Source organism: Arachis hypogaea, chromosome 13, assembly GCF_003086295.3.
Source record: "Arachis hypogaea cultivar Tifrunner chromosome 13, arahy.Tifrunner.gnm2.J5K5, whole genome shotgun sequence".
NCBI lineage: Eukaryota > Viridiplantae > Streptophyta > Magnoliopsida > Fabales > Fabaceae > Arachis > Arachis hypogaea.
This window is the reverse complement of record NC_092048.1, coordinates 102,601,748-102,624,903: the sequence shown is the minus strand read 5'-3', so window position 1 is coordinate 102,624,903 and position 23,156 is coordinate 102,601,748. Positions and strand designations below refer to the sequence as shown.

Sequence of the window (23,156 nt, the reverse complement as noted above, 5' to 3'; positions counted from 1 at the left end):
AGTTTCTCTGATGCAGCAGAACTGCAAGTTTCATGGACTTCCATCTGAAGATCCTTTTCAGTTCTTAACTGAACTCTTGCAGATATGTGATACTGTTAAGACTAATGGAGTAGATCCTGAAGTCTACAGGCTCATGCTTTTCCCTTTTGCTGTAAGAGACAGAGCTAGATTATGGTTGGATTCTCAACCCAAAGGCAGCCTGAACTCTTGGGATAAGCTGGTCACGGCTTTCTTAGCCAAGTACTTTCCTCCTCAAAAGCTGAGCAAGCTTAGAGCTGATGTTCAAACCTTCAGACAGAAAGAAGGTGAATCCCTCTATGAAGCTTGGGAAAGATACAAACAGTTGACCAAAAAGTGTCCTTCTGACATGCTTTCAGAATGGACCATCCTAGATATATTCTATGATGGTTTATTTGAGCTATCAAAGATGTCACTGGACACTTCTGCAGGTGGATCCATTCACCTAAAGAAAACGTCTGCAGAAGCTCAAGAACTCATTGACATGGTTACTAATAACCAGTTCATGTACACTTCTGAAAGGAATCCTGTGAATAATGGGACGCCTATGAAGAAGGGAGTTCTTGAAGTTGATACTCTGAATGCCATATTGGCTCAGAATAAAATATTGACTCAGCAAGTCAATATGATCTCTCAGAGTCTGCATGGAATGCAAGCTGCATCCAACAGTACTCAAGAGGCTTCTTATGCAGAAGAAGCTTATCATCCTGAGAACCCTGCAATAGCAGAGGTAAATTACTTAGGTGAACCTTATGAAAACACCTATAACTCATCATGAAGAAATCACCCCAATTTCTCATGGAAGGATCAAAAGCCTCAACAAGGCTTTAATAATGGTGGAAGAAACAGGTTTAACAATAATAAACCTTTTCCATCATCCACTCAGCAACAGACAGAGAACTCTGAACAAAATGCTTCTGATTTAGCAAATCTAGTCTCTGATCTATCTAAGGCCACTGTGAGTTTCATGAATGAAACCAGGTCTTCCATTAGAAATTTGGAAGCACAAGTGGGCCAGCTGAGTAAAAGGATCACTGAAATCCCTCCAAGTACTCTCCCAAGCAATACAGAAGAGAATCCAAAAGGAGAGTGCAAGGCCATTGACATAAGCACCATGGCCGAACCTGTGAGGAGAGGGGAGGACGTGAATCCCAAGGAGGAAGACCTCCTGGGACGTCCAATGATCAATAAGGAGCTTCCCTCTGAGGAACCAAAGGACTCTGAGGCTCATCTAGAGACCATAGAGATTCCATTGAACCTCCTTATGCCCTTCATGAGCTCTGATGAGTATTCCTCTTCTGAAGAAAATGAGGATGTTACTGAAGAGCAAACATCCAAGTTTCTTGGTGCAATCATGAAGCTGAATGCCAAATTATTTGGCATTGATATTTGGGAAGTTGAACCTCCCTTGTTCATCAATGAACTAAGTGATCTGGATCAACTGACATTGCCTCAGAAGAGACAGGATCCTAGAAAGTTCATAATACCTTGTACCATAGGCACCATGATCTTTAAGGCCCTGTGTGACCTTGGTTCAGGAATAAACCTCATACCCCTCTCTGTAATAGAGAAACTGGGAATCTATGGGGTGCAAGCTGCTAAAATCTCATTAGAGATGGCAGACAGTTCAAGAAAACAGGCTTATGGACAAGTAGAGGACGTGTTAGTAAAGGTTGAAGGCCTTTACATCCCTGCTGATTTCATAGTCCTGGATACTGGAAAGGAAGAGGATGAATCCATCATCCTAGGAAGACCTTTCTTGGCCACAGCAAGAGCTGTGATTGATGTTAACAGAGGTGAAATAGTCCTTCAATGGAATGAGGACTCCCTTGTGTTTAAAACTCAAAGATCTCCCTTTGCAACCATGGAGAGGAAGCAGAAAAAGCTTCTCTCAAAGCAGAGTCAACCAGAGCCCCCACAGTCAAACTCTAAGTTTGGTGTTGGGAGGCCACAACCAAACTCTAAGTTTGGTGTTGGAGAGTCTCAACAAAGCTCTGCACATCTGTGAGGCTCCATGAGAGCCCACTGTCAAGCTATTGACATTAAAGAAGTGCTTGTTGGGAGGAAACCCAATGTTTATTTATCTAACTATATTTTTCTTAGTTATATGTCTTTATAGGTTCATGATCATGTGGAGTCACAAAATAAACAAAAAAAAATCAAAAACAGAATCAAAAACAGCAGAAGAAAAATCACACCCTGGAGGAGCATCTGTCTAGCGTTCAAACGCCAGAACAGAGCATGGTTCTGGCGCTGAACGCCCAGAACAAGCATGGTTCTGGCGTTCAACGCCAGAAATGGCAGCAAATGGGCGTTGAACGCCCAAAATGGGCACCAACCTGGCGCTGAACACCCAGAGTTGTGTGCAAGGGCATTTTACATGCCTAAATTGGTGCAGGGATGTAAATGCCTTGACACCTCAGGATCTGTGGACCCCACAGGATTATCTCAGGATCTGTGGACTCCACAGGATCCCCACCTACCTCATCATCTCTCTTTCCATTCATGATCATCCCTTCTGTTTTCCATTTACCACTCACATCCATACACCCACTACCTTCAAAATTCAACATCTCTCTCCCACCCAATCCCACCCATATGGCCGAATACACACTCCCACCCATCTCCTCCATATCTTCTTTTTATTCTTCTATTCCTTCTTCTTTTGCTCGAGGGCGAGCAACATTCTATGTTTGGTGTGGTAAAAGCATAGTTTTTTTGTTTTTTCCATAACCATTGAGGGCACCTAAGGCCAGAGAAACCTCTAGAAAGAAGAAAGGGAAGACAAAAGCTTCCATCAAGGGTCTATAGCTCAGTGGTAGAACATTTGACTGCAAATCAAGAGATCCCTGAGATACCTCAGGGGATACATTTTCTTCCACACAATTATTGGAAGCAACTAAGGGTGGAACATCAAGAGCACTCCATCATCCTTCATGAAATCAGAGAAGATCTAAAAGCAATGAAGGAGGAGCAACAAAGACAAGGAAGAGACATAGAAGAGCTCAAGGACATCATTGGTTCCTCAAGAAGGAAACGCCACCATCACTAAGGTGGATTCATTCCTTGTTCTTATTTCTTCTGTTTTTCGTTTTCTATGTTATGTGCTTATCTATGTTTGTGTCTTCATTACATGATCATTAGTAGTAGTAACTATGTCTTAAAGTTATGAATGTCCTATGAATCCATCACCTCTCTTAAATGAAAAATGTTTTAAATCAAAAGAACAAGAAGTACATGAGTTTCAAATTTATCCTTGAACTTAGTTTAATTATATTGATGTGGTGACAATGCTTCTTGTTTTCTGAATGTATGCTTGAACAGTGCATATGTCTTTTGAAGTTGTTGTTTAAGAATGTTAAATATGTTGGCTCTTGAAAGAATGATGACTAGGAGACATGTTATTTGATAATCTGAAAAATCATAAAAATGATTCTTGAAGCAAGAAAAAGCAGCAAAGAACAAAGTTTGCAGAAAAAAAAGGAGGGCAAAAAAAATAGAAAAAAAAATAGAAAGAAAAAGCAAGCAGAAAAAGCCAAAAGCTCTTAAAACCAAGAGGCAAGAGCAAAAAGCCAATAACCCTTAAAACCAAAAGGCAAGGGCAAATAAAAGGATCCCAAGACTTTGAGCATCAGTGGATAGGAGGACCTCAAGGAATAAAATCCTGGTCTAAGCGGCTAAACCAAGCTGTCCCTAACCATGTGCTTGTGGCGTGTAGGTGTCAAGTGAAAACTTGAGACTGAGCGGTTAAAGTCAAGGTCCAAAGCAAAAAAAGAGTGTGCTTAAGAACCCTGGACACCTCTAATTGGGGACTTTAGCAAAGCTGAGTCACAATCTGAAAAGGTTCACCCAATTATGTGTCTGTGGCATTTATGTATCCGGTGGTAATACTGGAAAACAAAGTGCTTAGGGCCACGGCCAAGACTCATAAAGAAGCTGTGTTCAAGAATCATCATACTGAACTAGGAGAATCAATAACACTATCTGAACTCTGAGTTCCTATAGATGCCAATCATTCTGAACCTCAATGGATAAAGTGAGATGCCAAAACTATTCAAGAGGCAAAAAGCTATAAGTCCCGCTCATATGATTGCAGCTATGTTTCATTGATAGTTTGGAATTTATAGTATATTCTCTTCTTTTTATCCTATTTGATTTTCAGTTGCTTGGGGACAAGCAACAATTTAAGTTTGGTGTTGTAATGAGCGGATAATTTATACGCTTTTTGACATTGTTTTTAGTATGTTTTTAGTAGGATCTAGTTACTTTTAGGGATGTTTTCATTAGTTTTTATGTTAAATTCACATTTCTGGACTTTACTATGAGTTTGTGTGTTTTTCTGGGATTTCAGGTATTTTCTGACTGAAATTGAGGGACTTGAGCAGAAATCAGATTCAGAGGTTGAAGAAGGATTGCTGATGCTGTTGGATTCTGACCTCCCTGCACTCAAAGTGGATTTTCTGGAGCTGCAGAACTCGAAATGGCGCGCTTCCAATTGCGTTGGAAAGTAGACATCCAGGGATTTCCAGCAATATATAATAGTCCATACTTTGGCCAAGAATAAACGACGTAAACTGGCGTTCAACGCCAGATCTCTGGCCAATTCTGGCGTCCAGCGCCAGAAAAGGATCCAAAACCAGAGTTGAATGCCCAAACTGGCACAAATACTGGCGTTCAACTCCACAAATGGCCTCTGTACGTGCAACACTCAGGCTCAGCCCAAACACACACCAAGTGGGCCCCGGAAGTGGATTCATGCATCAATTACTTACTCATGTAAACCCTAGTAGCTAGTTTATTATAAATAGGACCTTTTACTATTGTATTAGGCATCTTTGGTCTCAGTTTTAATCCATTGTTCATCTTAGGAGACTATTGATCATGCTTTAGGGGGCTGGCCATCTTGGCCATGCCTGGACCTATCACTTATGTATTTTCAACGGTAGAGTTTCTACACTCCATAGATTAAGGTGTGGAGCTCTGCTGTTCCTCAAAGATTAATGCAAAGTACTACTGTTTTCTATTCAATTCATTTTATTTCGCTTCTAAGATATCCATTCGCACCCAAGAACGTGATGAAGGTGATGATTAAGTGTGACGCTCATCACCATTCTCCCCTATGAACACGTGCCTGAAAAACACTTCCGTTCTACATGAAATAAGCTAGAATGAATATCTCTTAGATCTCTTAATCTGAATCTTCGTGGCGTAAGCTAGAATGATGGCGACATTCAAGAGAATCCGGAAAGTCTAAACCTTGTCTGTGGTATTCCGAGTAGGATTCAATGATTGAATGACTGTGATGAGCTTCAAACTCGCGATTGCTGGGCGTTAGTGACAGACGCAAAAGGAGGGTGAATCCTATTCCAGCATGATCGAGAACCGACAGATGATTAGCCGTGCTGTGACAGAGCATGTGAGCATATTTTTCACTGAGAGGAGGGGATGTAGCCACTGACAACGGTGATGCCTTTGCATAAAGCCAGCCATGGAAAGGAGTAAGACTGATTGGATGAAGATAGCAGGAAAGCAGAGGTTCAGAGGAACGAAAGCATCTCCATTCGCTTATCTGAAATTCTCACCGATGAATTTACATAAGTATTTCTATCCCTTCTTTTATTTATTATTTGAAAACACCCTTATCAATTTATATCTGCCTAACTGAGATTTGCAAGGTGATCATAGCTTGCTTCATACCAACAATCTCCGTGGGATTCGACCCTTACTCACGTAAGGTATTACTTGGACGACCCAGTGCACTTGCTGGTTAGTTGTATCGAAGTTGTGAACCATGGTATTGGCACTATGTTCTTGGCGCCATTGCCAGGGAAGGAAAGAGCCATGAATTTTACATAATTAAAGTGTAATCACGATTACGCGTACCAAGTTGCTCACGTTGCCAGGGATTGTTCGAGCCTGGACATCACAATTTCATGCACCATGGTCCCAACAAGAAAATACTTACATCTTCCCATGAACAACCCATGCCTTGACATAGCCCTTCCATCTACTATTCCTTCTACCTCATCGTTACCACCACGGCAAAGATCCACACATCAAATGATAGAAGATCTACACCAGAAGATTGATAGATATGAGCGGCGCAACCAACGCCGATACACTTATATCAAGAAGCTTCTGCGTTGTGTTATCCTTAGCATGAAGGAACCCAAAATATTCACATCCACCTCAAATCCAAGTGATGGGAGCTCTGATGGAGGGGATAGTGAAGGTTCCGGTCCCGACCGTCCTTTGCACATTGTTGGTAGCACGGAAGACCGTGCTAAATTCTAAGTGTGGGGAGGTCGTTCGACCGATCTCCATGGGTAACAATCTCTTCCTTTCAACACGCATGGATTTATCTTTTGCTTAGTAGTTAGTACATTGTATGTGTAGTCAGTTTTGCTTGTAAATACTCCTTGCATGATAATTAGTTTCTATAGAGTTGCTTGGTCAAAATAATAACTTCTTCCCTAAGAAACTGTGTTTCGGGGTACCCTACCCAATTTTGATAAATTTTTTTGCGAAAAACTTGCTTTAAGAATGTATTTTGGAACATAGTGATTGAGCTAAGAACACAAGCATGTAAGTTTTGAGCCTATTATATGGTTATATCTTCTAACCACTATTTCCCATTCTTGTGTGCATTGTTCTCTCTCTACGATTGTAATCCTTGCTTTGTCTGATTCTATATGTCCATTACTTTGTGTATGAATGCATTTACATGATTGAGGCCATAATTTTAATAGTCACTTTTCCCAAACGGCCTTAACCCTTTTATCTACCATTGCTAACCAATTTTGAGCCTATGGTAAACCCTCTTTGTTCTTAGAAAGAGCACATCAACAACCCTAAGTGAAAAACAATGATTATCCCTAAATTTGGATCCTTGATTAGCTTAGGTAAGTAGAGGTGTGTATCAATTAATTGGGAGGGTGTACTTGGGAAATTTAGGTAGATATAAATAGGTGTATTATAGTTGTAATTGAAAATTCTAGGATTTGGGAACATACTCATGTATTGAATGATTGAACCATATGCATTGGAACTTTTATACATGAAACCCTAAGAAAGAGGGGACCAAAAAGAAAAAGAAATTGTATGTGTATATATGAGAATGTAAGAAAAAAAAAAGAAATAGAAAAATAGAAGAAACAAAAATAGAAAAAGAGAAAGCAATGAAAGGGGACAAAAAAAATGCCCCAAGACAAATTGATAATAACAATGCATATGGAATGTGAATTGGAAAAAATGCATGAGTATGCAAAAAGTGAAACTCAAGGGTAGTTAGGTAATGTATTATAGTTGTATAGGTTTCTCTATGTGTCTAGTTGGATCTTAGGTTAATCAAGGACTCAAATTTTAAGCTCACTTGGCCATATACATCCTTACCTTCACCCTAGCCCCATTACAACCCATGAATAAGACCTCATGATACTTGTAAGCATGCATTAAGTAATTGTTGATTGTTAGATGAAAGACAAATTTTGGAAAGCATGATTAGGAGAGGATTGAGTGACGAACCCTATACACTCGAGCGAATAGAGCGGATACACTTCTGGTGAGGGTTCGAGGCTCAACGCCTTGTTCCCGGCTTTCACAAGCATTCATTTAGCAAGTCATATGCACTTCATGTTGATGTTCAAATTGGTAGGATTCATGAACTACATAGCATTTTCACCCCGTATGCTCATATGTGTTCTTGGAGGATAGATTTACCCTTGACCAAGTAGATAGATAATTTTACATTAGTTGTATACATTTAATTAGGAAATTGCATTGCATAAACCATTTCTTACCATGATCTTTGGTCTTTTTATTTTAAGCATGAGGACATGCTTGGTTTAAGTGTGGGGAGATTTGATAAACCCCAATTTTGTGGTTTATATTGTGCTTAATTTGGGAGTTTTTGTCAATATTTCTCACACTTATTCACAAGAATTGCATGGTTTTGTGTTCTCTTTCTGATTTTGCTCCATGATGAAAAATATGCTTATTTTGTGTTCTCTTCCTGATGTAAATTTTGCAGGATTTTGAGTTCATTTGCTATATTAATTATTAAATAGACAAATAGTCGCCAAAGAGGCGTTAACCTAAAGACAAAAAGAACAAGAATTAAAGGTAATAAGTTGCAAAAAGCTAATAATTAGGGAAATAAGGAGTAGTTAATAATAGTTAAATAAAAATATTAATTAAAATATACATGAGAAAAAAGCAAAGATAAATTCTCTCAAGGGAGAGAATGCATTATATTGTGAGAGAAGAGCACGACAAAGAAAACATCAAAATTAGGGTCGGTAGGTTATATGTCTTAGAGCCACAATCTTAGAAAGAAGAATGTTTTGTTTGTTAAAGACTTTTGAGAGAGCAATCCTCAAGAAGGTTCTAAAAACTACGAAGCCAGTGCTTCTGAAGAAAATAAAAGAAAAGTCCCAAGTTGCTGTGTAAGTCCTACTAAGGTAACATTAGTGGACAGACAACTTCACTAATCAAGTGCTCAGTGAGGGAGAGTCCCTGAACCAATAAAATATAGTATGGAACATATTTTATTAGCTAGGCAGAGACCCCAACTAGAAAAAACGTACTAGTTGGGAGAAGAGTCCTTGGTCAGGAGGAAGGTACTGGCTAACTTTGAATATTCTGGAAAGGATTAGAATTTGTTGCTATAGGGACGCCTACTATATACAGCTCAATGGGGATGGCGATACGTAATGCCCACTTGAAACTGTAAGTACAACTTAGTGAGGATGGCGATATGTGATGTGTGGAAAACGATCCAACACAAAATTCACCGGCAAGTGGACCGGGTCGCATCAAGTAATAATAACTCACATGAGTAAGGTCGATCCCACAGGGATTGAAGGATTGACCAATTTTGGTTTAGTGGTTGATTTAGTCAAGCGAATCAAGTATTGGTTGAGTGGTTTGTATTTGGCAGAAACTAAATTGCATAAATTGTAAAGGGAGAGGGAAGAATTGCAGTAAATTAAAGAGAACAAGAAGTAAAAGTGCTGAATCTTAAAGTGCAAGTAATGTAAATTGCAGAAACTTAGATTGCAAGAAATGTAAATGACTGAATCTTAAAGTGCAAGAAATGTAAATTGATTGAATTATAAAAGGGATTGGGAGCTGGGATTGCAAAATTTAAACAAGCAGAAGCAGATTACAACAAACAGAAGAACTAAAGATGAATTGAATTGCAATAGATTTGAAACAAAAAAGTAAAATTGCTTGAGGAACGAAAACAGAAAAACTGATGCTTAATTTGCAGCAATTAAAAGAATGTTGAAGATCTCAAGAGTGAAAGAGACTAGAAAACAAGTCTAGATCTCAAATCCTTCCTTGATCCAACAAGAACAATTGCAAAATGAAAATATAAAAGTAAATTACAGAAGAGAAGAAGTAATGAAGCAGTAAACATAATTTAAATTTAAGTTCTAGAATTATGCAGAAAGTAAACAAGATCAAGGTGATATTGAAACAGAAGTTCTTCAATTCTCCACCCAAGATCCAAGACAAGAAGTAAAGAATGCTCAAGCCAGAACAAGGAAGAAGAGAGATCAATTCTTCTTCCCAATTCTCTAAGATCCAAATTCAAAGTAAAAGCTCAAAATTACAAAAATGGAAATCAAAAGAAAGCCAAAAGTGAAAGTAAAAAAAATGCTAGATGTAAAAGTGCTCTCTAAATCAAACTAACACCTATTTATACACTTCCTAATTTGGATCTAAGAATTTGGGTGGGCTTTAAAATTTGGTGAAGAAATGAATTAAATTGGATTTTTAATGAATTTTTGGCCCAATATTGCACCTCCCAGGGACGGCTCAGTTGGAAAACCAAACTGAGCACCCCAATTTTCCTTGCTTGTCAAATTTTGTGTGCGCGTCCCAGCCTTGCCGTGTTGCTTGACACTAGAGCTCAGTTGGAATTTTGAACTGAGCTCTAGTCTTGGCCGTGTCCCATTGTTGTGCGCATGGCATCCTTGGTGTGCTTTCTTTGTGCGTGTCATAGCTCCTTGGTCCGTGTCAAAGTGTGGGGAGAGGGGGGAAGTAGTGCTCAGTTGGAAAAACCAACTGAGCTCCCCATTGTAGCGTCCTCATGCTTCCAAGTTCGAACCTTGGTGGAAGCAAACTAAAGCTAATTTCCTTGGAAGAGTGGAGAGTGAGGAGTGCTTGTACAAGGAAGCTCCAGGTTCGAGCCTTGTTGAGTGAAATGTTGTACCCATTTTTATTTCAAGGAGTAGCGCTCCTTCCTTGCAAGTGAGGGGCTCCCACTTCGATTCCCAGTGAATGCAATTTGTGGAGCCAATTTTCCTTATGCCTAGCAATATAATGTAGCGCTCAGTTAAGTAAAGCAATTGAGCGCCCTTGCCTCCTTGGAGTAGCGCCTTCTTGTCATCCTTTAGGTGCAAGGTTCAAGTCTTGGTGAATGCTTTTTGGCCCATTTTTCCTTGTTTTCCTTGCAAGGAGCGTTCCTTGCCTCCCTTGGATCATTGGTTCGAAACTTGGTGGCTTCATACATGGGAATTTTGCTTTGAGCCTTATGTTGTTTCCTTGCTTTCTTCAGTGCTCAGTTAACTAATTGAACTGAGCTTGTTGCCTTGCTCTCTCCCATTTTTCCTTGTGAAGCTCAGTTTGCTTTCTCAACTTAGCTTTCCTTCTTCCTCAATGTTGCCACGCTTTTTCTTCCCTTGGGCACGTTTTTTGCTTCCTTTGGACACGTTCCTTATGCCACGCTTTTCTTATTTTTCTTCTTTCTTCACCTACAAGTAATCAAAACAACCAATCAAAGTATCACCAAATTCACAGGGTTTATAAATCAATTATTTATCAATTAAATTTAGCTTAAACCTCATGATTTTGTATCAATTAAAGGGTGGTTAGTTGATTCAAAGAAACCATGCAATTCCACTCCAAATTACTTACTTACAATGCAAGAAAGTGCATAAATCCTATTAAAAACAAAGAAAAAGACTAGTTAATTGATGAGCGGATATTTTATACGCTTTTTGGGGATAATTTCATATAGTTTAGAGTACGTTTTAGTTAGTTTTTAGTCTATTTCTAGTAGTTTTTAGGAAAAATTCATATTTCTGGACTTTACTATGAGTTGTGTGTTTTTCTGTAATTTCAGGTATTTTTCTGGCTGAATTGAAGGAGCTGAGCAAAAATCTGATTCAGGCTGAAAAAGGACTGCTAATGCTGTTGGATTCTGACCTCCCTGCACTCAAATTGGATTTTCTGGAGCTACAGAACTCGAAATGGCATGATTTCAATTGCATTGGAAAGTAGACATCCAGGGCTTTCCAGCAATATATAATAGTCCATACTTTGCACAAGGATAGACGACATAAACTGGCGTTCAACGCCAGTTCTCTGCCCAATTCTGGCGTCCAGCGCCAGAAAAGGATAAAAAACTGGAGTTGAACGCCCAAACTGGCATAAAAACTGGCGTTCAACTCCACAAATGGCCTCTGCACGTGACTCACTCAAATCTCAGCCCCAGCACACACCAAGTGGGCCCCAGAAGTGGACCTCTGCATCATCCATCATAGTCCACTCATATTTTGTAACCCTAGGCTACTAGTTTAGTATTTAAACAACTTTTAGAGACTTATTTTGTATCTCATGACATTTCAGATCTAAACTTTGTATTCTCTGACGGCATGAGTCTCTAAACCCCATTGTTGGGGGTGAGGAGCTCTGCTGTGTCTCGATGAATTAATGCAAGTATTTCTGTTTTCCATTCAAACACGCTTGTTCCTATCTAAGATGTTCATTCGCGCTTAACTGTGATGAAGGTGATGACCCGTGACATTCATCACCTTCCTCAAACCATGAACATGTGCCTGACAACCACCTCCGTTCTAAATCCGACTGAATGATGATCTCTTAGATTCCTTAATCAGAATCTCCGTGGTATAAGCTAGAACTGATGGCGGCATTCATGAGAATCCGGAAAGTCTAAACCTTGTCTGTGGTATTCCGAGTAGGATTCAATGATTGAATGACTGTGACGAGCTTCAAACTCCTGAAGGCTGGGCGTTAGTGACAGACGCAAAAGGATAGTAAATCTTATTCCAACCGGATCGAGAACCAACCGGTGATTAGCCGTGCTGTGACAGAGCGCGTGAGCGTAGTTTTCACTGGAAGGATGGAAGGTAGCCATTGACAACGGTGATCCACCAACACACAACTTGCCATAGGAGGACGTGCGTGCGTGAATCAGAAGATAGAGGAAAGCAGAGATTCAGAAGACAAAGCATCTCCAAAACTCCAACATATTCCCATTACTGCACAACAAGTAACCTTTAATTTATTCTCTCTTGGTTATTCACAATTCAACTGATAAACATAATTGACCTCCTGACTAAGATTTACAAGATAACCATAGATTGCTTCAAACCAACAATCTCCGTGGGATTCGACCCTTACTCACGTAAGGTATTACTTGGACGACCCAGTGCACTTGCTGGTTAGTGGTACGAGTTGTGAAAAGTGTGATTCACAATTCGTGCACCAAGTTTTTGGCGCCGTTGCCGGGGATTGTTCGTGTTTGGACAACTAACGGTTTATTTTGTTGCTTAGATTAGGAAAAATTTTCTCTTTTTGGTTTAGAGTCTTTTATTATTTATCCCTTGTTAAAACACTTTAAATTTATAGCTCAGTTAATTAGAACGTGGTATTTATGTTCATGATAATTGGCTATCATATTTTTAAAACCTTTTTCAAAAATAACTTTTCTATTAAATCCTGTGCCAAACTTTAAGTTTGGTGTTTTCAAAAATAATCTTTCTTAAAATTTTTGAAGGTCCCATAACTCATTTGGCTAGAGCGTTAATCTGTGTTCTTGGTAATTGGGTTAGAGTCTTTTATATTCTTTTCAAAACCTTCTTTTTCATAAATAATATTTTCTCTATTAAATTTTGTGCCAAACTTAAAGTTTGGTGTTTTCTTGTTGATTTCCCTTTGGTTTTCGAAAATTTTGGTTTGGTTTTCTAAAAATTTTAAGTTTGGTGTTCTTTCTTCATGTTCTTGTGTTCTTGTGAGTCTTCAAAGTGTTCTTGAGTTTTCCTTGTGTCTTGATCTTAAAATTTTTAAGTTTGGTGTTCCTTGGTGTTTTCCCTCCAAATTTTTCGAAAACAAGGAGCATTAGATCTAAAAATTTTAAATCTTGTACTATCTTATTGTTTTTCTCTCTCCTCACTAAATTCAAAAAAAAATATCTTTTCAAAATATCTCTTCTAACTTCCTAACTTCTTATCTTTTCAAAATTTGTTTCAACTAACTAACTAACTTTTTGTTTGTTTCTTAACTTTTTCAAAACTACCTAACTAACTCTCCCTCTCTCTAATTTTCGAAAATATCTTCCCTCTTTTTCAAAAATTTCTTTTTTTATTAACTAATTAATTTCTTTTTTTTTATAAACGAAAAAAAAAAATTTTTAACTTCAAAATTCAAATCCTTTTTAGTTATTTTATTTTATTTAAGTATTTACTTCTTATAAAATAAAATAAATAGAAAGGTAAATCAGTCCAAGTTATATCCATAGATCCATCATGGACATAAGTGGAAATGAACAGTCCAGGAGGACTCTGGGGTCATATTCTAACCCCTCTACTGCTTCATATGGGAGTAGCATCTGCATACCCTCCATTGGAGTCAGTAGCTTTGAGTTGAATCCTCAGCTCATTATCATGGTGCAGCAAAGTTGCCAGTATTCCGGTCTTCCACAGGAAGAACCTACAGAGTTTTTGGCACAATTTTTACAAATTGCTGACACAGTACATGATAAGGAAATAGATCAGGATGTCTACAGACTATTACTGTTTCCATTTGCTGTAAAAGATCAAGCTAAGAGGTGGTTAAATAACCAACCTAAGGCCAGCATAGGAACATGGAAACAGCTGACAGAAAAATTCCTGAATCAATATTTCCCTCCAAAAAGGATGACACAGCTAAGGCTGGACATCCAAGGCTTTAAACAAGGAGATAATGAATCTCTTTATGATGCCTGGGAGAGATACAGAGAGATGCTACGAAAATGCCCCTCTGAAATGTTTTCAGAGTGGGTTCAGTTAGACATCTTCTACTATGGGCTTGCAGAAGGAGCTCAGATGTCTTTAGATTACTCAGCTGGTGGATCTATCCATATGAGAAAGACAATTGAAGAAGCTCAAGAGCTCATTGATACAGTTGCCAGGAATCAGCATCTGTATCTAAGCAGCAACCCTTCCATGAATGAAGAGGTTAAAACAGTAACTGTTGAATTCAATACTGTAAAACAAGCTGCTGAATTCAATCAGCAATTAGATTTTCTAACAAAACAGCTAGCTGAATTCAAAGACAGGTTACAGGAGACAAGGATAGCTAATATACATATGGACGAACAGTTTAAGCAAACAAAGCAGCAGCTATCAAAGCAAATAGCAGAAGAATGCCAAGCAGTTCAATTAAGAAGTGGGAAAACATTAAATACCCCACCTCAAGGCATCAAAAATTCAAGAAATGAGCGACCCACCAAAGATTCCCCTGAGGACAGTAAGAGCCCAGGGAAAAATAATTCTGGCACTAAAACGCCAGAAAATGGGTGGAAGGCTGGCGCTGAACGCCCAGACCATGCCCAAAACTGGCGTTCAGCGCCAGAAACAAGGCAGGATTGGCGTTCAACGCCAGAAATGGGCAAGAATCTGGCGTTGAACGCCAAAAGGGGGCATAATCCAACGTTGAACGCCCAAAATGGGCACATTTCTGGCGTTCAGGGGCCAGGAACAGACAGTGAGTTGGCGTCTAACGTCACTCCAGCTTCTGACTCTGGTACTCAATTGCCAGTGAGGGATCAGACACACACAAGTGCTGATAACAACCCCTCTAAAAAGGCTTCTTTAACCACTAAGGTTGAGGAATATAAAGCCAAGATACCTTATCCTCAAAAACTCCGGAAAGAGGAGCAGGATAAGCAATTTGCTCGCATTGCAGATTATCTAAGGACTCTTGAAATAAAGATTCCTTTTGCAGAGGCACTTGAGCAAATACCTTCTTATGCCAAGTTCATGAAAGAGATCTTGAGTCATAAAAAGGAGTGGAGAGAAACAGAAAGAGTTCTCCTCACTGAAGAATGCAGTGCAGTCATTCTGAAAAGCTTTCCTGAAAAGCTTAAAGACCCTGGGAGTTTTCTGATACCATGCATATTGGAAGGTGATTGCACCAAGACAGCCTTATGCGATCTTGGGGCAAGCATCAACCTAATACCTGCATCCACTATCAGGAAGCTTGGCTTAACTGAAGAAGTTAAACCAACCCGGATATGTCTCCAACTTGCTGATGGTTCCACTAAATACCCATCAGGCGTGATTGAGGACACGATTGTCAGAGTTGGGCCATTCGCCTTTCCCACTGACTTTGTTGTGCTGAAAATGGAGGAGCACAAGAGTGCCACTCTCATTCTAGGAAGACCCTTCCTAGCGATTGGACGATCCCTCATTGACGTCCAACAGGGGGAAATAACCCTGAGAGTCAACGATGACGAGTTCAAGTTGAACGCTGTCAAAGCCATGCAGCATCCAGACACATCAACAGACTGCATGAAAGTTGACTTTATTGACTCTTTGGTAGAAGAGATCAACATGGCTGAGAGTCTCGAATCAGAGTTGGAAGACATCTTTAAAGATGTTCAGCCTGATTTGGAGGATTCAGGGGACATGAAAGAGCCTCTGAACTTTCTTCTAAAAGAGGAAAAACCTCCTAAACCAGAGCTCAAGCCACTGCCACCATCCTTGAAATATGCATTTCTAGGAGAAGGTGACACCTTTCCAGTGATCATAAGCTCTGCTTTAAATTCACAGGAAGAGGAAGCACTTATTCAAGTGCTAAGGACACACAAGACAGCTCTTGGGTGGTCCATAGGTGACCTTAAGGGCATAAGCCCAGCTAGATGCATGCACAAAATTCTATTGGAGGATAATGCCAAACCAGTGGTTCAACCACAGAGGCGGCTAAATCCAACCATGAAGGAAGTGGTGCAGAAAGAGGTCACCAAATTACTAGAGGCTGGGATTATTTATCCCATTTCTGATAGCCCCTGGGTGAGCCCTGTTCAAGTCGTCCCAAAAAAGGGAGGCATGACAGTGATTCATAATGAAAAAAATGAACTGGTTCCCACAAGAACAGTTACAGGGTGGCGCATGTGTATTGACTACAGAAGGCTCAATACAGCCACCAGAAAGGATCATTTTCCTTTACCATTCATAGACCAGATGCTAGAGAGACTAGCAGGTCATGATTATTACTGCTTTTTGGATGGCTATTCAGGCTATAACCAGATTGCAGTGGATCCCCAGGATCAAGAGAAAACAGCATTCACATGCCCATCTGGAGTGTTTGCTTATAGAAGGATGCCATTTGGGCTATGTAATGCGCCTGCAACCTTCCAGAGATGCATGCTCTCTATTTTCTCTGACATGGTGGAAAAATTTCTGGAAGTCTTCATGGATGACTTCTCAGTATATGGAGACTCATTCAGCTCCTGTCTTGATCACCTGAAACTTGTTCTGAAAAGATGCCATGAAACCAACCTAGTTTTAAACTGGGAAAAGTGTCACTTCATGGTGACTGAAGGAATTGTTCTTGGGCATAAAATCTCAAACAAGGGAATAGAGGTGGATCAAGCAAAAATAGAGGTAATTGAAAAATTACCACCACCTGCCAATGTTAAGGCAATCAGAAGCTTTCTGGGGCATGCAGGATTCTATAGGAGGTTTATAAAGGATTTTTCAAAAATCGCAAAACCTCTAAGCAATCTGCTAGCTGCTGACACGCCATTTGTGTTTGACACAGCATGCCTGCAAGCGTTTGAAACGCTGAAAGCTAAGCTGGTCACAGCACCAGTTATTTCTGCACCAGACTGGACATTACCATTTGAGTTAATGTGTGATGCCAGTGATCATGCCATTGGTGCAGTATTGGGACAGAGGCATGACAAGCTTCTGCATGTTATTTATTATGCCAGTCGCGTTCTAAATGATGCCCAAAAAAATTACACAACCACAGAAAAAGAACTACTTGCAGTGGTTTACGCCATTGACAAGTTCAGATCATACTTAGTAGGATCAAAAGTGATTGTGTATACTGACCATGCTGCTCTTAAATATCTACTCACAAAGCAGGATTCAAAACCCAGGCTCATCAGATGGGTATTGCTTCTGCAAGAGTTTGATATAGAAATAAGAGACAGAAAAGGGACAGAGAACCAAGTGGCTGATCATCTGTCCCGGATAGAGCCAGTGGAAGGGACTTCCCTCCCCTTTCTTGAGATCTCTGAGACGTTCCCTGATGAGCATCTATTTGCCATTCAGGAAGCACCATGGTTTGCCGATATTGCAAACTATAAAGCTGCACGGTTCATACCCAAGGAGTACAATAGAATACAAAAGAAGAAATTAGTCACTGATGCAAAGTACTACTTGTGGGATGAACCCTATCTCTTTAAGAGATGTGCAGACGGAATTATCCGTAGGTGTGTCCCCAGAGAGGAAGCACAGAGAATCCTATGGCATTGCCACGGATCTCAATATGGAGGCCATTTTCGGAGGTGAGCGAACAGCCACCAAGGTCCTCCAATGTGGCTTCTATTGGCCCACACTCTATAAAGATTCCCGAGAGTTTGTACGTAATTGTGACAGTTGCCAAAGAGCTGGTAATCTGCCTCATGGTTACGCCATGCCTCAACAAGGAATCTTGGAAATTGAGTTGTTTGACGTATGGGGAATTGACTTCATGGGACCTTTTCCACCATCATATTCAAACACTTATATTCTGGTGGCAGTTGACTATGTATCAAAATGGGTTGAGGCTATTGCCACACCCACCAATGATACTAAAACAGTGCTGAAGTTCCTCCAGAAACATATCTTTAGCAGGTTTGGTGTCCCTAGAGTGTTAATCAGTGATGGGGGCACTCACTTCTGCAATAAACAGCTTTACTCTGCCAAGGTTCGGTATGGAATTCGCCACAAAGTGGCCACACCATATCATCCACAAACCAATGGGCAAGCTGAAGTCTCTAACAGAGAATTAAAGAGAATCCTGGAACGGACAGTAAATACCCGTAGAAAGGATTGGGCAAGGAGCTTGGATGATGCTTTGTGGGCTTACAGAACAGCATTCAAGACCCCTATAGGGACCTCTCCATACCAACTCGTGTATGGTAAGGCATGCCACTTGCCCGTGGAACTGGAACATAAGGCCTACTGGGCAACCAGATTCCTAAACTTTGATGCCAAATTAGCAGGAGAAAAAAGATTGCTCCAGCTAAATGAGCTAGAGGAGTTCAGATTCACAGCTTTCGAAAATGCCAAGCTATATAAAGAAAAATAAAAAAAGTGGCATGACAGAAAGCTGTCATCTAGAATCTTTGAACCAGGACAGAAGGTTCTGTTGTTTAACTCTAGACTCAGGCTATTCCCCGGGAAACTAAAATCCCGGTGGAGGGGACCATACGTGATTACAAGTGTATCACCATATGGTTATGTGGAGCTTCAAGATATTGATTCTGATAAGAAGTTCATTGTCAATGGACAGAGAATCAAGCATTATCTTGAAGGCAACACTGAGCAAGAATACTCAAGGCTGAAGCTAGATTAAAAGCTCAGCAAAGTCCAGCTAAGGACAGTAAAGAAGCGCTTGTTGGGAGGCAACCCAATTTTTATTTATTCTCATGATTTTTCATGTTTTATTAGGTTCATGATCATGTGGAGTCACAAAATAAATATTAAAAATTGAAAACGGAATCAAAAACAGCAAGAAGAAAAATCACACCCTGGAGGAAGCACCTGTCTGGCGTTCAATGCTAGAACAGAGCATGGTTCTGGCGCTGAACGCCCAAAATGGGCAACATCCTGGCGCTGAACGCCCAGAACAAGCATGGTTCTGGCGTTCAACGCCAGAAATGGCTAGTAAATGGGCGTTGAACGCCCAAAATGGGCACCAACCTGGCGCTGAACGCCCAGAGTTGTGTGCAATTCCCTCTTCTTTTGCTCGAAGGCGAGCAACATTCTAAGTTTGGTGTGGTAAAACAATTATGTAAAGGATCTATAGCTCAGTGGTAGAACATGTGGCTGCAAATCAAGAGATACCTCAGGGGATGCACTTCCCTCCACATAATTATTGGAAGCAACTGAGGATAGAAATACCAAAAATCACTAGGAATCAAGCCACAAAGGCAAGGAAGAGACATAAAAGAGCTCAAGAACATCATTGGTGCCTCAAGAAGGAAATGCCATCATCACTAAGGTGGACTCATTCCTTGTTCTTACTTTCTCTGTTTTTCGTTTTCTCTATGATAAGTGCTTATCTATGTCTGTGTCTTCATTACATGATCATTAGTAGTAATTAGTGTCTAGTTTGATTTTATCCCCAATTAAGTTATAGTCTATTTTTCTCATCATCAGCAAACATGAATAAAATAGTAGATCTTTTGAATAAGAGGCAATAAAATTTCGAGTTTAATAAGAGAAATTCTAATTAGTTAAATGTGGTGGCAATGCTTTCTGTCTTCTGAATGAATGCTTGAACAGTGCATATGTCTTTTGAATTTGTTGTTTAAGACTGTTAAATATGTTGGCTCTTGAAAGAATGATGAACATGAGACATGTTATTGATAATCTGAAAAATCATAAAAATGATTCTTGAAGCAAGAAAAAGCAGTAAAGAACAAAGCTTGCAGAAAAAAAAAAAAGAAGGAAAAAAGAAAAAGCAAGCAGAAAAAGCCAATAACCCTTAAAACCAAAAGGCAAGGGCAAATAAAAGGGATCCCAAGGCTTTGAGCATCAGTGGATAGGAGGGCCTAAAGGAATAAAATCCTGGTCTAAGCGGCTAAACCAAGCTGTCCCTAACCATGTGCTTGTGGCGTAAAGGTGTCAAGTGAAAACTTGAGACTGAGCGGTTAAAGTCAAGGTTCAAGCGAAACGAAGAGTGTGCTTAAGAACTCTGGACACCTCTAATTGGGGACTTTAGCAAAGCTGAGTCACAATCTGAAAAGGTTCACCCAGTTATGTGTCTGTGGCATTTATGTATCCGGTGGTAATACTGGAAAACAAAGTGCTTAGGGCCACGGCCAAGACTCATAAAGAAGCTGTGTTCAAGAATCATCACACTGAACTAAGAGAATCAATAACACTATCTGAATTCTGAGTTCCTATAGATGCCAATCACTCTGAGCTTCAATGGATAAAGTGAGATGCCAAAACTGTTCAGAAGCAAAAAGCTACTAGTCCCGCTCATCTAATTAGGATCTGAGCCTCAATCAAAACTCTGAGATATTATTGCTTCTCAACCTATTAGTCTTCTATTTTATTTGTCTAGTTGCTTGAGGACAAGCAACAGTTTAAGTTTGGTGTTGTGATGAGCGGATATTTTATACGCTTTTTGGGGATAATTTCATATAGTTTAGAGTATGTTTTAGTTAGTTTTTAGTCTATTTCTAGTAGTTTTTAGGAAAAATTCATATTTCTGGACTTTACTATGAGTTGTGTGTTTTTCTGTAATTTCAGGTATTTTTCTGGCTGAAATTGAAGGAGCTGAGCAAAAATCTGATTCAGGCTGAAAAAGGACTGCTAATGCTGTTGGATTCTGACCTCCCTGCACTCAAATTGGATTTTCTGGAGCTACAGAACTTGAAATGGCATGCTTTCAATTGCATTGGAAAGTAGACATCCAGGGCTTTCCAGCAATATATAATAGTTTATACTTTGCACAAGGATAGATGACGTAAACTGGCGTTCAACGCCAGTTCTCTGCCCAATTCTGGCGTCCAGCGCCAGAAAAGGATAAAAAACTGGAGTTGAACGCCCAAACTGGCATAAAAACTGGCGTTCAACTCCACAAATGGCCTCTGCACGTGACTCACTCAAATCTCAGCCCCAGCACACACCAAGTGGACCCCAGAAGTGGACCTCTGCATCATCCATCATAGTCCACTCATATTTTGTAACCCTAGGCTACTAGTTTAGTATTTAAACAACTTTTAGAGACTTATTTTGTATCTCATGACATTTCAGATCTAAACTTTGTATTCTCTGACGGCATGAGTCTCTAAACCCCATTGTTGGGGGTGAGGAGCTCTGCTGTGTCTCGATGAATTAATGCAAGTATTTCTGTTTTCCATTCAAACACGCTTGTTCCTATCTAAGATGTTCATTCGCGCTTAACTGTGATGAAGGTGATGACCCGTGACATTCATCACCTTCTTCAAACCATGAACATGTGCCTGACAACCACCTCCGTTCTATATCCGACTGAATGATGATCTCTTAGATTCCTTAATCAGAATCTCCGTGGTATAAGCTAGAACTGATGGCGGCATTCATGAGAATCCGGAAAGTCTAAACCTTGTCTGTGGTATTCCGAGTAGGATTCAATGATTGAATGACTGTGACGAGCTTCAAACTCCTGAAGGCTGGGCGTTAGTGACAGACGCAAAAGGATAGTAAATCTTATTCCAACCGGATCGAGAACCAACCGGTGATTAGCCGTGCTGTGACAGAGCGCGTGAGCGTAGTTTTCACTGGAAGGATGGAAGGTAGCCATTGACAACGGTGATCCACCAACACACAGCTTGCCATAGGAGGACGTGCGTGCGTGAATCAGAAGATAGAGGAAAGCAGAGATTCAGAAGACAAAGCATCTCCAAAACTCCAACATATTCTCCATTACTGCACAACAAGTAACCTTTAATTTATTCTCTCTTGGTTATTCACAATTCAACTGATAAACATAATTGACCTCCTGACTAAGATTTACAAGATAACCATAGATTGCTTCAAACCAACAATCTCCGTGGGATTCGACCCTTACTCACGTAAGGTATTACTTGGACGACCCAGTGCACTTGCTGGTTAGTGGTACGAGTTGTGAAAAGTGTGATTCACAATTCGTGCACCATTAATCTAGGCTAAGATGACTTGTCATCAATATGTAATGCTCACTTGAGACCGGAAGGATGATACTCCATGAACATGGAGATACGTAACGCTCATGGAAGGAATGTTTTCTGAGATAGGGACGACGATATGTAACGCCTATTTCAGGAACGTTGTCGGGTGCGGGCTATCAACCAACACATGAGCTCATGGTCTGCACTAGAGACAGGCATGCATCATATTCTTTGTGCATTTGATTGTGACTGTTTACTGCTTATTCTTCCTATTGGTGCTATTTATTTCCTATATATTGCTTGTACCTTAACTGTGTCTGTGTTTTATATAATTGCGTGACTTTACATAGAGGATAGGTACACCAATGAGTATTAGACTTAGATAATGACACTAAAACGACATGAACCCCAAAGGAAGATGCCAAAAGATTTATGTCAAATCCCGTATATACAGAAAGGAGCGAAGAAATTTAATATAGTACCTAGGACTAAGTAAACAGAAAATAAATAATACGGTAGAGCCAGAACTCTAGGTCTCACAAGAGAGATGTATTTTTGCAATGTCACCTTACTATTTGCTAAGCTACCAGAAGAACACGGATTCGGAGACCTACTCAGAGATCGAGCCATTATCTAGATAGAGCCGCAAACACACATGTATATACAATATAGTAGATCATTCGACTATCCATTATATAGTGCTCATTTTAACCCTGACGATCTTTTCGGTAGACCAATAGGAAAGATGTTTCTTCCACGGAGAGATTATCATTCTTTCCTGCCTTAGTACTTCAATGACCCATCCATGCCTGGCACGTTTTATACTGGACCATTACCTACTACTCCTCTAGCATCCGTGGCAATTGTTACGCTTGAGTCTGAGCATGAGCCTGTTGCGATACCTGATTTGGACGCTCAGCTTGACCCTTTGCATAAGATGTTAGTACCAGCAATGCAGGTGATGCATGAGCATTTTAAGTACTTTTCTTTGGTATTTCTTAGAGAAAATTGATAACTTTTACTTGATAATCATGTGCTTTTATACATTATTCAATTGGTATTTTAAGGGCTTTAATTTCTTGGTAATTATAGGCAAATGATAGCAAAAGGGAAGCAAAGCATAAATAAAGAGAGCCAAGAAGGAAAGTACCCTCTAGGAGGCAGAGAAGTTGGCGTGCAACACGCTAGTAAGAGGGCGTGCCACACGCCC

General features: G+C 40.0%; 1 non-coding gene across 1 annotated transcript; it reads right to left on the bottom strand.

Annotated features, from left to right (window-relative positions):
* Positions 1–265: 265 nt before the first annotated feature.
* Positions 266–373, bottom strand: LOC112738855 (small nucleolar RNA R71). The gene has a single exon (XR_003169808.1). It is a non-coding gene; the product is annotated as a small nucleolar RNA R71 (small nucleolar RNA).
* Positions 374–23,156: the final 22,783 nt, after the last annotated feature.